This window comes from Pongo abelii, chromosome 15 (genome assembly GCF_028885655.2).
Source record: "Pongo abelii isolate AG06213 chromosome 15, NHGRI_mPonAbe1-v2.0_pri, whole genome shotgun sequence".
NCBI classification, from domain to species: domain Eukaryota; kingdom Metazoa; phylum Chordata; class Mammalia; order Primates; family Hominidae; genus Pongo; species Pongo abelii.
In genome coordinates this window covers 68,021,109-68,037,668 of record NC_072000.2, presented here as the reverse complement: position 1 = coordinate 68,037,668, position 16,560 = coordinate 68,021,109, and the positions used below count along the sequence as shown (strand labels likewise).

Genomic DNA, 16,560 nt, shown 5'->3' with positions numbered 1-16,560 from the left:
TGGACAGCAGAGTGAGACCCTGCCTTAAAAAAAAAAAAAAAAAAGAAGAAGAACCCATATTTATGAAATCTTAGTAATAAACCCTGATATCAAATACCTAGGTGAAAAGGAAAAAGGTCAAATTCTAGCTACTTTGCCTAATTATTCCCAAGGTTCCAGGTGTCAGAAACATTTAAATAAGATAAACATACAATTGTTCATAGCAATTATCTCTAGGAAGAGAGACTGCAAGAATGGAAAATGAAAGTAACATGGGGAAGGGCTTTTGCCCATGTATGCGTGTGTGCGTGTGTGCATGTATGTGTGTGTGTGTGCTGGGGTTTTTGTAATAACAAAAATTCCTTAAAAGCCATTAAAAGTCTGATCAGACTTAATTTTTATCTGCATCCATGAGCTTGGTATAAGGATTACACATTTCATTATCTAATAAAGGGGAAAGAGCAACATTCTCTCTGCCCCTTTGGCCTCTCCAGTTGAACTAAAACAAGACTTATTAAGTTTTTACCCACTCCAAAACAAATGTTTCCATTTCATCAGAAGCAAGAGAGAAAAATCTTAAAGGACATTAACCTTCAAGCAGCTCCAAAGGGAAAGGAATATTAGAACTTGAAAAATAAAATGGAGAATGAAACTCCCTTGACACTCTTCAGGTAACAAGGAGAACCACACAGTTAAAGAGCTATTCTCTCCTCATAGTGAAAGCCTGAGGTGGAAACTGATGAAGTGTCCCAGAGAGCAGCCTGCTCGCTGCCTCCGGTACTCGCTCATTTATCCATTCTTCTGAGCTTAAAGAGAAAAGATAAAAATGAGAAGTGCTTTAAAATTAAAGTTGATGTTTAAATATCACGTCTCTTCTGAGCTCCTACTTTTTCATCTTAAAAATACTATTTCCGGCCAGGCATGGTGGCTCATGCCTGTAATCCCAGCACTTTGGGAGGTCGAGGTGGATCTCCTTAAGTCAGGAGTTTGAGACCAGCCTGGTCAACATGGTGAAACCCTGTCTCTACTAAAAATACAAAAATTAGCCAGGCGTGGTGGCGGGCACCTGTAATCCCAGCTACTTGGGAGGCTGAGGCAGGAGAATCGCTTGAAACGGAGGTGGTGGGGGGAAAGGGGCGGAGGTTGCAGTGAGCTGAGATCGTGCCACCGCACTTGAGCCTGGGCAACAAGAGCGAAACTTTGTCTCAAAAAAAAAAAAAAAAAAAAAAACTGCTCCCAATAAATAATTTGCAAAGGTGCTTAGCATGAAACCTGAGACACAGTGGGTGCACAATAAATGTTAGCTTCCTTCTTTCAGAACTGAATTTCCAACTGCCGGATAGATCTCCCACTAATCTTTGAGTTTACAAGACCCGTCAGCCCACCCCATTGCTGGACTATCCAATTTATCCCATACCTTCTCCTCCTGTATTTTCTCTCTCTCAAGTAATGGCATGAACATTGTCTTTGGCACCTAGTTTTGAATTGTCTGTCTTCTATCTCCTTTTAATCCCCTCTGACTCTGTTCTCCAAATGTCTTCATCACTCACCTGAATTTCTGAAACATCCTTGTAATCGGACTCCCTGCCTCTCTAATACATCTTTCAAAACATTATTGCAAAACACAACTCACACCAAACACCTGCTTTGGTTCCCCACTGACCATGAGAATATAGTCTGAACACTTGTGTGTGTTCATCTATCCATCCTTCTCTCCCACCACACCCTGCCATTAACCCTGTGCTTTTCTTCAGCCCACAATCTACTCTCCTCCACTCTACACCCATAAAAGCCCTACTCATCATTCTAGGCCTGGCAATACACCCTCAGCTCAAATGGCAAATGTTTTACAAAACTAGCCCTAACTTCCCCAAAGTTGGCATCACTTGCTTTATGCACCCACAGCACCTTGCTTGTACTTCAGTTAGCGCTTCTTCCATTCTAGATAATACTACAGTGACTTGTTTACAAGGCCATCTCCCCCAGTTCCTGAAGAATTAGGGCTCATATATGATTCATTTCTGACTGTCCCCTAAACACCTGATACCTAGCCCCTTATGTACTGCACCCTTGAACTGAATGTAATAACTAGCATTTGTTACCATGTGTTCCACAGGTACTATGCTGTCTGTTACCTGTATTATCTCAGTAATATAAGTACGTGGGATTTTAGTTTCACTTTTACAGATGAGGAAACTCTACTCAGAGAGGTTAAGTAATTTGCCCAAAATAACACCTCTAGTATATGGCAAAGCTAGAATTTGAACCAGGGGTCAGACTGATTTCAGAAGCCAAGCTTTTAACCACTACACTATACCACAGACATTTCTAAAATTCACTTGTTCCTTTAGAATGTATGCACACGGAGTATTACTCAAGATCAACACCCCAGGAAATCATATTTAATCCTATCAGCACATGGAGGTCCTTTTGGTTCTGCTCTAGTCCAGGGGCATAATCAGGCAGACTCATGATATCCCAGATTCATTTATTTTTCTCCTTTTTTACCCCCACTCCCAGTCCTCACTACCCCTGAAAAACAAATTAGAAGAGAAATGATTTGGAAGGTAGAGATGAAAAAAAGAATTCAATCTTTCACTCCTTGTGATACACATAATAGTAATAGTTAAGTGTATAAGATTTAGCAGCCATATATAACCTAAAAGAATCTGTTGGATCATTTCAAAACATGCTCACCCTGCTCAAACCTGAAATCAACAGCAGTTGCTAAGAAAACACATGACCGACTGCAAGACAACATGATGACTCACCCAAGGAACAAGCTTACCTTCCAGTTCTCAGAAACCATCACCAACAGAGAGTCTTTGTAACCAAATCATCAATCTGTGGTTACAAACATTCAGAAGTTTCTTTTCATCCAGCTCAGAAGCGAATATAATCAGTACTGGATTAAACACTTTTATAAAATTAATTATTACCCAGCAGAGGGGAAACTTTCTGCAAAGAAAAATGTACAAAGACTACAAAGGTAACTTACTTTCTTTTAAACAAAGATGTATTAACAGAGGCAAGATTCTTACTCAACGTCATCAAATGAGTGACTACAAAGGATATTCTAACAAGAGCAAGCTTAGTAACCTATTTTCTTTGCCAATACACAAGTGCAAATAATAAAACACATCTTGGCCAGGCGCCGTGGCTCATACCTGTAATCCCAGCACTTTGGGAGGCCGAGGCGGGTGGATCACCTGAGGTCAGGAGTTCGAGACCAGCCTGGCTAACCCCGTTTCTACGAAAAATACAAAAAAATCAGTCGAGAGTGGTGGCGTGTGCCTGTAATCCCAGCTATTCAGGAGGCTGAGGCAGGAGAATTGCTTGAACCCAGGAGGTGGAGGTTGCAGTGAGCTGAGATCACACCACTGCACTCCAGCTTGGGCAACAAGGGCGAAACTCCATCTCAAAAAAATAATGATAATAAAAATCAAAAAATAAATAAATAAAACATATCTTTTAACTCTTTAATAAACAGAATTCTAATAAACAGAATTCATGATAATCATTCCTTTTTTTCTTTCTGAATCACTATCTCAAATTTTTGAACTAAAAGCTCTAATATGCATTATTCTATCAACAATCCCACCATACACTGGCTATAACCCACCATTATACTGTAGTAACAGCTTATATGCATTTGAGTTGTGGGGGGTTTTTATTTGTTTTGGAGGCATGGGAGACAGTCTTGAACAGCTTATTTATGTTGTTGAAATGTACAATTAAGATAAAAATATCTTCTGAGTAATAGTTTAAAATGAAAATTAGCTAACTCCTATGGTATGACCTATTAATTCATGTATCACACAGAAGCGGCTAAAGATGAAAATCTCAGTCATAAGTGATACAATCAGCTTTTCCTCAGGATACCACAACTTGTCCTCCAAAGCCAAAGTAGGAGAAAACAGGTGGTATGTCTGTAAATCAACTCTGTCCCCTCTCCAAACATGAACTATCCCATAACCTGATCTCCTACTAAATGTGTTACATCTAACCTTGAAAAAAAGACAGCATGGAGCACATTGACTAAGATGAATGGATTTTTAAAATGTATTATGCATCCCCACATGCTGAATACCTTTTCTTTCCAAATGAGGCAACATAACTGTTGAAATGAGTAGTGAGAATTCTTAATTTACATATATTAAAAATCTGCCCCAAGGCCAGGCACGGTGGCTCAGGCCTATAATCCCAGCATTTTGGGAGGCCGAGGTGGGCAGGTCACTTGAGGCCAAGAGTTTGAGACCAGCCTGGCCAACATGGTGAAATTCCATCTCTACTAAAAATACAAAAATTAGCCAGGTGTGGTGGTGCATGCCTATAGTTCCAGCTACTCAGGAGGCTAAGGCAGGAGAATCACTTGAACCCAGGAAGCAGAGGCTGCAGTGAGCCAAGATCACGCCACTGCAGTCCAGCCTGGCAACAGAGTGAGACTCTGTCTCCCAAAAAAAAAAAAAAAAAAGCCCCAAAACCTTCTAATATCTACCTTCCTAAAAACCTGCCTTTCAAATTAAAATTTCCCCTTCAAGTGCAATAATTCAATTTTGGCAGCGCATGCGTGTATAGTCTTTCTTACTATTCTAGAATATTATCTATAAGTATAATGCACATATTGCTAACATAATGACAGTAAATAAAATGTTTTAATAAAATGTATTCATGGTAGTGACAAGTATACTTATTTTTGCCAGGCATGGTGGTTCACGCCTCTAATCCCAGCCCCTTAGAAGGCTAAAGCAGGAGGATTTCTTGAGCCCAGAAGTTTGAGACCAGCCTGGGCAACACAGTAAGATCTCGGTCTCTACAAAATATCAAAACACAAGGCTGGAGGATCACTTGAGCCGAGGAGGTTGAGGCTGCAATGAGCCATCATCACACCACACTGCACTCCCACCTGGGTGACAGAGCGAGACTTCGCCTCAACAACAAAAAAAGTATACTTACTTTTAATAGATGTTATGCAAATAGGAATATATGTACATGTGTCCAACTGTTGTTTTGTTTTATCCACCTTTTGTGTAAATTAGCTCCAGATAAGTTTTACCTATAATGTAAGAGAAACCAGGAAATGGCTACATATGCTTTGGTTTCAAATTCATTTCTAGCACTTTAATATCTCAAATAATTTAAAATCCAATTATTTAAGGATAAAATGATATGATGTTTGAAATTTGCTTCAAAATAATCCAGCACGGGTGGGATATGTGAGGACACGGGTAAAACCAGATTGAAGGATTTAATAATATTCATTCTGGCTAACTGTTACGCAATAGTACATTTTACTATTATCTCTGCTTTTGAATATATTTGAAATTTTTCATAATAAAGTGTTTTAAATCCAATTTACTATTGCTGCACTGTCAAACATAACTGTATCATTTTGAATTTGTTTTACGTGCTCACTTCAGCAACCCATATAGTAAAACTGAATTTGTTTTACCTACATTCCTTTTTTTCTTTTTAGACGGGGTCTCACTGTGTCTCTCACAGCTCACTGCAGCCTCAATCCCCCAGGCTTAGGCGATCCTCCCACCTCAGCCTCCCTAGTACCTGAGACTACAGACATGCACCACCATAGCCCAGCTAATTTTTTTTTTTTTGAGATTGGGGTCTCACTATGTTGCCCAGGCTGGTCTCAAACTCCTGGGCTCATGTGATCCTCCCGCCTCAGCCTCCCAAAATGCTGGGATTACAGGCATATGCCACAGTGCCCAGCCTACGTTGCAATTAATGTTTTATATGATATTAGTGCCAACTAATGCTCTTAAAATACAACGGGGTAGGGCCAGGCACGGTGGCTCATGCCTGTAATCCCAGCACTTTGGGAGGCCGAGGTGGGCGGATCACGAGGTCAGGAGTTCAAGACCAGCATGACCAACATGGTGAAACCCTGTCTCTACTAAAAATACAAAAATTAGCTGGGCGTGGTGGCACGCACCTGTAATCCCAGCTACTCAGGAGTCTGAGGTAGGATAATCGCTTGAACCCAGGAGGCGAAGGTTGCAGTGAGCCGAGATTGTGCCACTGCACTCCAGCTTTGGCAACAGAGCAAGACTCCGTGTCAAAAAATATATATATATAATGGGGTAAGTATCACATTTCTTAACCATATGCATAGACTTGAAGAGCTGGAAAAAATCTCAAAGACTGTCTAATCCTCTATGCCCATGGTTCACAGTCTGGAGCATGCATCAGAATCACTTAAGGCTTATTAAACACAGATTGCTGGGCCCCACTGTCAACGTTGTACTCAATAGGTTGGCTGCTCCTGGTCCCTGGACCCTACTTTGAGAACCACTGCTCTAGCTGACCATGCTTTGCCCTGCTCATGTTTCCACTGCAGTGACTACCAGTTACCCCACTGAGATTGCATGTTCCTCTGCTTATGGGCCTTTCTGCTTCTAGACAGCTTACTACTGTCAAGAGACATTGACTTTTATCTGTGTGTCAGAGCCCAAATTCAATAAATATTTAAAAAACAATTTGTTGAATGAATTAAATAAGTGTACATTTACACAGCCCGATAGAGAACAGCTACTCACTGATAAACTGCACCCAGTGCTAGTACCCAAAGGGAGACCAAAAGTCAGCTGGAACCAGAGCAACAAGTAATTGGCAAATTCTAGAAAAATCCAAGCACCAAATCTCAGATTGAAGTTTCCAATCAAATATGGACACTGACAAGCAAAAGCCTGGGGCTCCTTTTTGTCAAATGTGTTACTTTGACCTGAGGGGCTATTAGCAAGTGCTTTTCATCTCACACACCATCAAAAGAAAGAGATGCTTTCACACTTATCTTTCAACTCAACGTTTCTCAGGGTCTGGAAAATGTCAACACAGGAAAATTGATTCCTTCTCCCCATTCACCTCCCTCCTCCTAATGCAGCCCAGAGGAAAGAAAAGGAGGCAGTGCACCCTGCAGAGCCTGTCTGGAGGGGAGGGTTCTCCAAGTGCAGGTGCTCTGAATATTGTAATACTCTGCAGTATTCTAAAGTATGTTTCTATAACAGTAATGGTCTGCTCTACGATAATTTAGTGGATTTAGTTTAAGAAAATAACTTTCTAGGCCAGGCACAGAGGCTCACACCTATAATCCTAGTACTTTGGGAGGCCAAAGCAGGTAGATCACTTGGGCCAGAGAGGTAGAGAGGTTGCAGTGAGCCAAGATCGTGCCACTGCACTCCAGCAGGCTGGGCGACAAAGCTAGACAGACAGACGGAAGGATGGACGGAAGGAAGGAAGGGAAGGAAGGGGAGAAGGGAGAAAGAGAGAAAGAAAAGAAAGAAAGGAGGGAGGAAAGGAGTGGAGTCCACTCCTTTAGTGCAGGCTGCACATAGTGACTTGCTTCTTTCTTTCTTTTCTCTTTTTCCCGAGGCAGAGTCTTGCTCTGTTGCCCAGGCTGGACTTCAGCAGCATGATCTCAGCTCACTGTAACCTCCACCTCCCGAGTTCAAGCAATTCTCCTGCCTCAGCCTCCCAAGTAGCTGGGATTACAGGCATGTGCCACCACATCCAGCTAATTTTATATTTTTAGTAGAGGTGGGGTTTCACTATGTTGGCCAGGCTGGTCTTGAGCTCTTGACCTCATGATCCGCCTGCCTTGGCCTCCCAAAGTGCTGGGATTACAGGTGTGAGCCACCATGCCCAGCCAATTTTAAAAGTATTTTTAACTAAATACAAATAAAATCACACCGTATCAAAATTTGTGAGATGTCACTAAAGTAGTACTGAGGAATAAATTTAAAAGACTAAACACCTATATCAGAAAAGAAGAAAAGTCACAAATCAATGACCTAAGGAAACTGGAATAAGAACAAATTAAACCCAAAAGTAAAAGAGAAGAATAAATAAAGATTTGAGTGAAAATTAATCAAAGGGAAAATAGAAAAATATTAAACTATATCAATGAAACCAATAGCTGGTTCATGGAGGTCAATAAAATTAATAAACCTCAAGCCTAGAGTGTCTCAACCCTGGCACTACTAAGACTTTGGCTGAATAATTCTCTATTGAGAGGATCTCACCCATCCACTGTAGAGTATCCAGCAGCATCCTAGACCTCTGCCTAGTAGATGCTGTGAACAAATGCCCCTCGTCCCTACACCAGACATGGTTTCTAGACACTGTCTCCAAAAATTACCAAATGTTCCTGGCATAGGTGGGGTAAACTTCCACCCATATTCACACCATAAACAAACATTAAAGTACATGAACCTAAATGTTAAACCAAAACCTATAAAAATTTTAGAAAAAAATCATAGGAGAAAGCCTTTTTGACTTTGAATTAGGCAGATTTCTTAGATATAATACCAAAAGTACAATCCATAAAGAATAAATGATAAATTGTACTTCATCAAAATTAAGAACAGTATCTTCAAAAGATATTGTTAAGAGAATGTAATAAATTTGCTATGGTTTAAATGTCCCCTCCAAAACTCTGGTGAAATTTAATTGCCACTGTAACATTACTAAGAGGCAATATTGTTACAATATTACAGTATTAAGAGATGGAACTTTTATCAGGTGATAGGTTACGAGGGCTCTGCTATCATTAATGGATTAATGCCATCATTGCAGGAGTGGGTTCCTTATAAAGGAATAAATCAGGCTGAGAGTGGTGGCACGCACCTGGAGTCCCAGCTACTCAGGAGGCTAAGGCAGGAGAATTGCTTCAACCTGGGAGGCAGAGGTTGCAGTGAGCTGAGATCAAGCCACTGCACTCCAGCCTGGGCAACACAGCAAGACACTGTCTCAAAAAAAAGAAAAAAAAAAAAGGCTGGGTGCAGTGGTTCTTGCCTGTAATCCCAGCACTTTGGGAGGCCAAGGTGGGCAGATCACTTGAGGCCAGGAGTTCAAGACCAGCCTGGCCAACACAGTGAAACCCTGTCTCTACTAAAAATACAAAAAAAAAAAAAAAGGCCTGTGTGGAGACGCACATCTGTAATCGCAGCTACTCAGGAGGCTAAGGTACAAGAATCATTAGAACCCAGGAGGCAGAGGTTGCAGTGAGCTGAGACTGTGTCACTGCACTCCAGCCTGGGTGACAGAGTGAGACTGTGTCTTAAATAAATAAATAAATAAATAAATAATAAAATAAAAATAATAAAACAGCTCCATTTTGCTTCTTTCTCACCCTCTCTTTGCCCTTCTGTCATGTAATGATACAGCAAAAATGCTCTCACCAGATGTCGCCCCGTCAATCTTAGACTTCCCAGATTCTAGAAACATGAGCCAATAAATTTCTGTTCATTATAAATTACCCAACCTGTGGTACTCTGTAATGGCAGCACAAAATGGGCTAAGATAAGACTGAATGGAAATATTTGCAAATCTTACACATGACAAATGACTTGCATCCAGAATACACAAAGAACTCTCAAAACTCAATAAGAAGGAAAACAATGCAAGAAAACGGGCAAAAAATTTGAGTAGACACTTCAACAAAGAAGATATATGGATGGTAAATAAGCATATGAAATGATGCTCAATGTCATTAGTCATCAGGGAAATGGAAATTAAAACCACAATGAGGTGTCACTACACACCCAACAGAATGGCTATAAAAGCCTGACCACCCCAACTGTTGGCAAGGATTTGGGGCAACTGGAACCCTCATAGACTATTTTGGTTATATCATATAACCACTTTGGAAAAGTATAGTAGTTCTTTGAAAAATTAAACATATGCCTACCATAGGATCTAGTCATTCTACTCCTAGACATCTACCCAGGGGAAATGAAAGATATGCATACAAAGACTGTGTATAATGCTCATGGCAGCTTTATTTTTAATAGCCCAAAACCAAAAACAACCTAAATGTCTATCAATGGGTGAAAAGATAAATGAACTGCGGTCTATCAGTACAATGGAGTACTACTTAACAATAAAAAGAAATCAGCTATTGATACAATGTGGATGAGTCTCGAAATAATTATGCTAAGCAAAAGCCAGGCAAAGAAGAGAACTTACTACATGATTCCATTTACATAAAATTCTAAAAATGCAAACTAATCCACAGAGACAGAAAGCTATCATTGGCTGGATGAGGAAGAGGGATTCAGCGTATAGCAAGGAGCTACAGGGAGAGAGTTACACAGGTCTATACATAAGTCAAAAACTTCTCAAATGTAAACACAAGGCCAAGGGCAGACTCATGCCTGTAATCCAGCACTTTGGGAGGCTGAGGTGGGAGGATCACTTGAGGCCAGGAGTTGGAGACCAGCCTAGGCAACATGGTGAGACCTCTTCTCTACAAAAAATTTTACAATTAGCCAGGCATGGCAGTGTGCACCTGTAGTCAGTTACTTGGGAGGCTGGGGTGGGAGAATCACTTGGGCCCAGGAGGTAGAGGCTACAGCGAGCCATGATCGCACCACTGCACTCCAGCCTGGGTGACAGAACGAGACCTTGTCTCAAAAAAATAAAATAAGTGAATTTACACTACTCCAGACATAATCTTTTATTTGATGAAAGGAGGAAAGGGGGCATATGACACAGATCCTTTGTACATGTGAAAGCAAGTATTTTGTCTTTAAAAAGAAAAAAAGGAGGGGAACATACAGTGAAGACTCAGAGAATAGGCTATTGTATTTAATATTATTTCTTAATTAAGATGTTGCCAATCTGAAATATTTCACAATAATAAAAAAGGAAAAATGATTGTATGTTTCCAATTTGGCCTGTCCCACTCCCAGCAGAACTAGGGGCTTCCCTCCTCCCACAGCCCTCAGGATTACATGTGTATACTGCAATAGCTTGTCTTCCCACTAGACTAACAGCTTCATCTGGATAGGGACTATGTCTTTTGATCTTGACATAGTGGTCAAATACAGGTTCGTTAGAGTCTGCGAGCCTGGCTTTGTATTCTAGGCGCTGCCACTCACCTACTGCATAATCTCAGAAAGTTATTCAATCTCCCCGATGCCCAGTTTTTTAAACCATAAAAAGGGCTAATAGGCTACATATGAGGATTCCATGTTAATTTCTCCAGAAAGGCCCTGCATGATCTGACACCTGATTTCCACTCTGTCATTTAGTCCTACCCTCCCTTGACTTGACAGTGCTCAGCCACAATGACCTCTCAGTTCCAATAAATCCACACACCACCTAGCTCTTTCCTGCCTGGAGGCCTTTGAGCATCCTATCTCTGCCGGATCTTCTTCCATGCCTGTCTCCTCTCTACAACCTCTTATGCCACAACAACATGGCTAGCTCCTTCTCATCTTCAAGTCTCAGTTAAATGTCACTTCCACCTAGAGGCCTCCTCACCAGTATTCTAGGAGGCCTTGGTTATTCTATGTCCCAGCACTCTGTTGTACCCTTCTTTCCACTCAACACTCATTCAAGTTATTGAGGACCTACTATATGTCAGTTACTGTTCCAGATTCTGAAGCTGTAACAGTGAATAAAACAGCTCTGATACAGTTCTGAAGGATATAAAATCTCCTGAAAAAGACAGACAATAAACAAGCAACATATGATATGGTAGGCAGCCATAAGTGCTATGGAGGAAAAATAATAACTTATGAAAGGAGGAATGGGAGTCGCAAGGATCGTTGTGATTTTAAATTTGGAGGTTAGTGAGGGCTCACTGACAAAATAACATCAAGTAAAGAAGTGAAGGGGGTCAGATCAACAAGAGCCATTAGAGATATGGGAGCTAGAGACAGGGGGTCATTTTGGGCAGCGCACAGCAAGTCCAAAGTCCCTCACGCAGCAAGAAAGCTGGTTTGGCTGTAGACACTCGAGTAGGGAGGAGAGCAACAGATAAGATAGGAAAGTAACAGCATGGAGAGGCAGGGAAGCCAAAAGAGGTTGTTCTGGGAGCCACTGTCAGGTCTTTGCCATTCACTCAGAGAGAGATAGGAAGCCAATGGAGGGTTTTGAACAGAAGACTGATGTGATCTGATTTACCTTTCAAAACCTGCTATTAGTTTAGCAATATATTTTATTTCCTGCCTAGATTCCCCACCTAGGTAAGGGCAGGAATCACGACTGTCTTGTGCACCACTATCACTCCAACACCCAGCACAATACATTGTAGGTACTCAATAAATACTTATAGATGACAAAGGTAAAAAGGTAATCTATGTAAAGTATCTACTGGTACAAAATAAGCATTCTGTAAGGAGTAACTATTATTATTCAGATCCCCAGAAGCCAGCACAGTGGCTGGTATACGTAGGAGTTTGAGTAAATGAATAAATAACTTTGTGAAATTACTGAAAATATATATTTAAAACATATAAGTAATGAAAAATATAATAATGAAAAATGAACCAATTGCTTTTCACCCGTTCCCTTATTAAAATGTGATTCATTCAGTTTTTAAATTTTACATTAACTCTCACCTTATGCTAGAGAGCACTACTCAGAATAACCTCATTGTGACTCAGTTCTCTAAACATTCTGCAATATCCTACAACACAATTAACACGAATCCACTGAAATACTAAAAAATTTCTAATTGGGTAAATTTATTCACATGATTTTTCAAACAATTTTAAGGCTAGCTGACCAAAAGTGGTTTGAGTTTGATTTTTTAAAAATTCAGATAAGCTTTGTTAATTCAAACATGTGGACAAAGACCTAAACATTTCCAGTTTTTACTTATTTTGACATCTCCATTCTTCACCACGAAAAAACTTAATGAGGATTACACCTGTTCCCACCGCCCCAGGGGGCTGGCCGGGCTAAAGCCGTTCAGTAATTATCTCAGGAAAAGCCCTTGAGAGTCTCCACAGCTTTCCAGAAAGACAACTTGGAGAAGGAGTCATGCATTAAAGCATGAAAACACACCAAATATTCATCCCATAAAAGCTGAACACTCTCCTCTGAACATGTTTACGATGTCTCAGTGGCAGGTACTGGAGTGGTGAGAAGGCCAGGTGTAGCCCGGCATGGTTTAATTGTATTCCCCACCTCTAAAAATGATCGAACCCATCCTAGCATAGCCACATAGTATCTGCAACGAAGCCTTCGGAACTTCTAGAAAAGCAAACAAAAGTTGCTTCAAATAAAACAAACTCAAAAAAAAAAAAAGCGATGCCAAGTGTGGAGCGGCTCGAAAGAACCCTCACGGGTTGGCTCCGACTTGCCGGTGCTTGTACACAATCGTGCCTGCGGCGTCCAGCTCAGACGCTCCCTTTCACGGAGGGGGAAATAACTTTCGGAAACAGCAGGCTTCCACAAACGCGAATGCTACACAGGACTTCTCAGCCTCCATCAAATAAGGCGCTAATGTTCCCAGCAGCACTGATTCCATACACAGCCCCCGCCCCGCCCTTTTCAACAGAAGAAAAATAACCTGAGGAGGAGAAGGTGCCACCGTCAGACCCTAAAGGCAATTTCAGACAACAAAGACCCCAAGCAATCAAAATGGAATTATAATCCCGGCCGTCTGAGCGCCCCCCGCCCCCGCGGAGGCGCTACGCTGCCGCACCCGCCGCCGCCCCTCCAGTGCCCGGGCCGCCAGTCCCCGCGCCCTCTCCAGCCCCGGTGCGCCCCGACCCGCGGGTTCCCGGGTTCCCGGGTTCCCGGGTCCCCGAGGCGAGCACCGCACCGCCCACGATCCCGCAATCTCTGCGCCGCGGCTGTCCGCCTTCCAGCTCACGCGGCGTTCAAAATCTTTCCCGCCCAGGCGTGACGCGAGGAATGAAAACAATCAGCGGCCCCCGAGCGCCGGGGCCTGGGCCCGGGAGGGGGCGGCCGGGGCACCCGGGAACAGCCTCCCGCGCAGCGCCTGCCCGAGCCGGGCGGACCGGCGGGCTGGGGCCCGGAGGTGACACAAAGAACCCGGAGAGACAAACGCCACCCGCTGGCGCTCGCTCCAATCCCCGGAGCGCCCCGCCCGCTGACAAGTTTGCGGCGCCCGCCGCGCATCCCGCTCTCCCCACCCGAGCAAAGTTTCCCGTGGCCCGCCTCGAACCCCGGCATTGGGTCGATTCCCGTCTCCCGCCGCCCCCGCCCCCGGCTCAGAGACCTTTCCCTCTCTCGCCTCCGCCCCTTCCCCTCCCTCCCACTCTCTCCGGGGCGCACCGGGGTGCTGGGGCCCCGCGGCCGCGCTTACCCACCGTCCGCCCGGCCGAGGGGCAAGGGCGCGGGCCGGGGCCGCCCGAGGTCGGCGCCCCGCTTGCCTGGTTCTCTGGATCGCGCCTTTTGCTCGCTCTCCCTCTCGCTTTTTCAGGTCCGGCCGAAGGCTCTGGGCGCAGCTGAGCGCGCTCCGCTCCTTGGCGCTCGGAAAGCGGCAAACCACGCCCCGCCCCTTCCCCGCCCGCCGCCCGCCTCCGGGTCCCGCGCTCGCCCCTCGGCGGCCAGTGTGGAGCGCGCCCGCCAGCGCCGGGGCGGAGCAGCAGGCCCCGCCGCAGCCCGGGGCGGGCAACTTTCTCCCCGTGTTTTGGGACATCAGAGGTGGTGTGAGGGAGAGACCACCTCGCAATGCAGGTTCACGACCCTTTTCTTACCCGGGGCTGGGTGAACAGGAGTCACAAGCTCCCTCAAAAAGCTCTTCTGGACGATTTCAGCAGGGGTTTTCTCCAACACCCGTAGATTCCTGGGTCTTGGAAGTAGGAGTTAGAGAGCAGATCTGCGATTAGCTACCAGACCATGAGCAAGTCATTTCACCCTGTGGGCTCTTTGTAAAACAAGGACTTTGGATTCGAAGGCCTTTAAAATCTGGATCCGTATTTCGTAGTGTGGTCCGGATCTTGGGGTCACCTGGAGAGAAGGGGAGGCGTTTGTTAATGCAGATAACTGGGTTCCTCCTTCCCCTTGGATGAGGGGAAGTGGAGAGCTGTCTCAGTCGTCCGACGCGACATACATCATCCAGGTCTGAAAACTCACTGCGAACTGCATCCTTGGAACTGCGTCTTGCAGGTGCCAGTTTGATTTTCCAGCCCATACTCAGTCCCTTTGGACCCAGGATGATGTCACTTGACACCCACTTACTTCTAGCGCTGTGATTACAGTATTCTCAGGCACTTGAAGTTCCAAATAAAAGGCGCACCTCACTATTATTACATAAAGAAGCAGCGGCTTTTCACTATTTCTCTATTGAGTTTCTATCACAATCAAATTTAACTTTTTCATTTTTTAGACAGGGTCTCACTCTGTCGCCCAGGCTGGAGTACAGTGGCGCGATCTAAACTCACTGCAGCCTCTACCTCCTGGTCTCAAGATATCCTCCAGCCTCAACCCCCCCATTTCATCCATTTCATCCCCCCCCTCCCCCCAGCCTTTAGTAGCTGGGACCACAGGCGCACGACACCACACCGGTAATTTTTGCATTTTTTTTTAGAGTCGGGATTTGGCTATGTTGCCCAAGCTAGTCTCAAACTCCTGGCCTCAAGTGATCCTCCCACCTCAGCCTCCCAAAGTGCTAGGATTACAGGCATGAGCCACTGCAACCGGCCTTAACTTTTCTTAAAACTCCAAGTTCATATATATGTCTGTGGCTACAGAATCTTGCCTGAATTACTTAAGTGACTCAAACTAGATGGCAAAGAACAGAGATTAGACGTTTAATAATGCATTCGGCAAACATATATTAATGGGAAAAATTAGTTGTAAGTTGTACCCACAATTTGGAACAATTGTTTCAAAAACGTTTACCTCTGTGACTACCAGGATGATTCAGGCAAATTATCTGAAATGCACATTTTATTAATGGTCAGTAGCTCAACTCTTCACAAATGTACAGTTCCTTGTATTCCCAGATTATCCTTCCAATGGTATCACTTCTCAGACTACCTAGCTTTGCATGATTTATTAACAATGGGTTGAGTCACAACAAAGCTCTATAAACCAAAAAGAACTTTCTGGGTTTTTTTGGGGTTTTTTGTTTGTTTGTTCGTTTGTTTTTTGAGACGGAGTCTTGCTCTGTTGCCCAGGCTGGAGTGCAGTGGAGCAATCTTGGCTCACTGCAACCTCTGCCTCCTGGGTTCAAGTGATTCTCCTGCCTCACCCTCCCAAGTAGCTGGGATTACAGGCGCCCGCCACCATGCCTGGCTAATTTTTGTATTTTTAGTAGAGATGGGGTTTCACCATGTTGGCCAGGCTGGTCTTACTCCTGACCTCGTGATCCACCCCCCTCGGCCTCCCCAAATGCTGGAATTACAGGCATGAGCCACCACATCCGGCCATATGCTATCTTTTCCTAAAACCACTTTGCTTGATAGGTTGGATAGTTGCAAGCTAGAGAGCCAATTTTAGGTAGAAGTTGGGCTCTAGGATTTGTGGGGCTGTCTACAAAGCATTGTCTGCTATTTTTTCTCTTCTCTGTTCTATTCATTTCCATTCTATGTCTATTGCTTTCTTTACAGTAAATCCTGCAAAATCATAATGGTAACAGTCTCTGGAGAAAATGTTACAATTTCCTAGTCATTGTTTCCTTCCAGGCATCTATGTTACAAGCCCTTGTTGAAGTGAAAGAACTGTTGCTCCACGTTTGTCTAGTACCCCTTAAAGAGTCCAGAATACAATGTCTCAAAATATTTTTAGGTGTCTCTAATTAGACCCTTCTAATTACCTGTGGTGTCCCTTAGCCATCCTAGTTTGGATATTAAATTAATA

General features: G+C 43.6%; 1 protein-coding gene across 13 annotated transcripts in view; it reads right to left on the bottom strand.

Moving 5' to 3' along the window:
• SYNE2 (spectrin repeat containing nuclear envelope protein 2) overlaps positions 1-14,610 on the bottom strand; it is a 368,208-nt gene extending 353,598 nt beyond the window's left edge. For 7 of the 13 annotated variants that reach the window (XM_054530191.2, XM_054530192.2, XM_054530193.2 and 4 more), the window contains exon 1: positions 14,064-14,248. The gene's annotated coding sequence lies outside the window, so the exon portion shown is untranslated. Of the gene's footprint in view, positions 1-4,935; positions 5,036-14,059; positions 14,286-14,453 lie in introns of those variants that run through there. The other 6 variants (XM_054530189.2, XM_063715593.1, XM_054530190.2 and 3 more) reach the window with 6 other exon arrangements.
• Between the last annotated feature and the right edge of the window lie 1,950 nt (positions 14,611-16,560).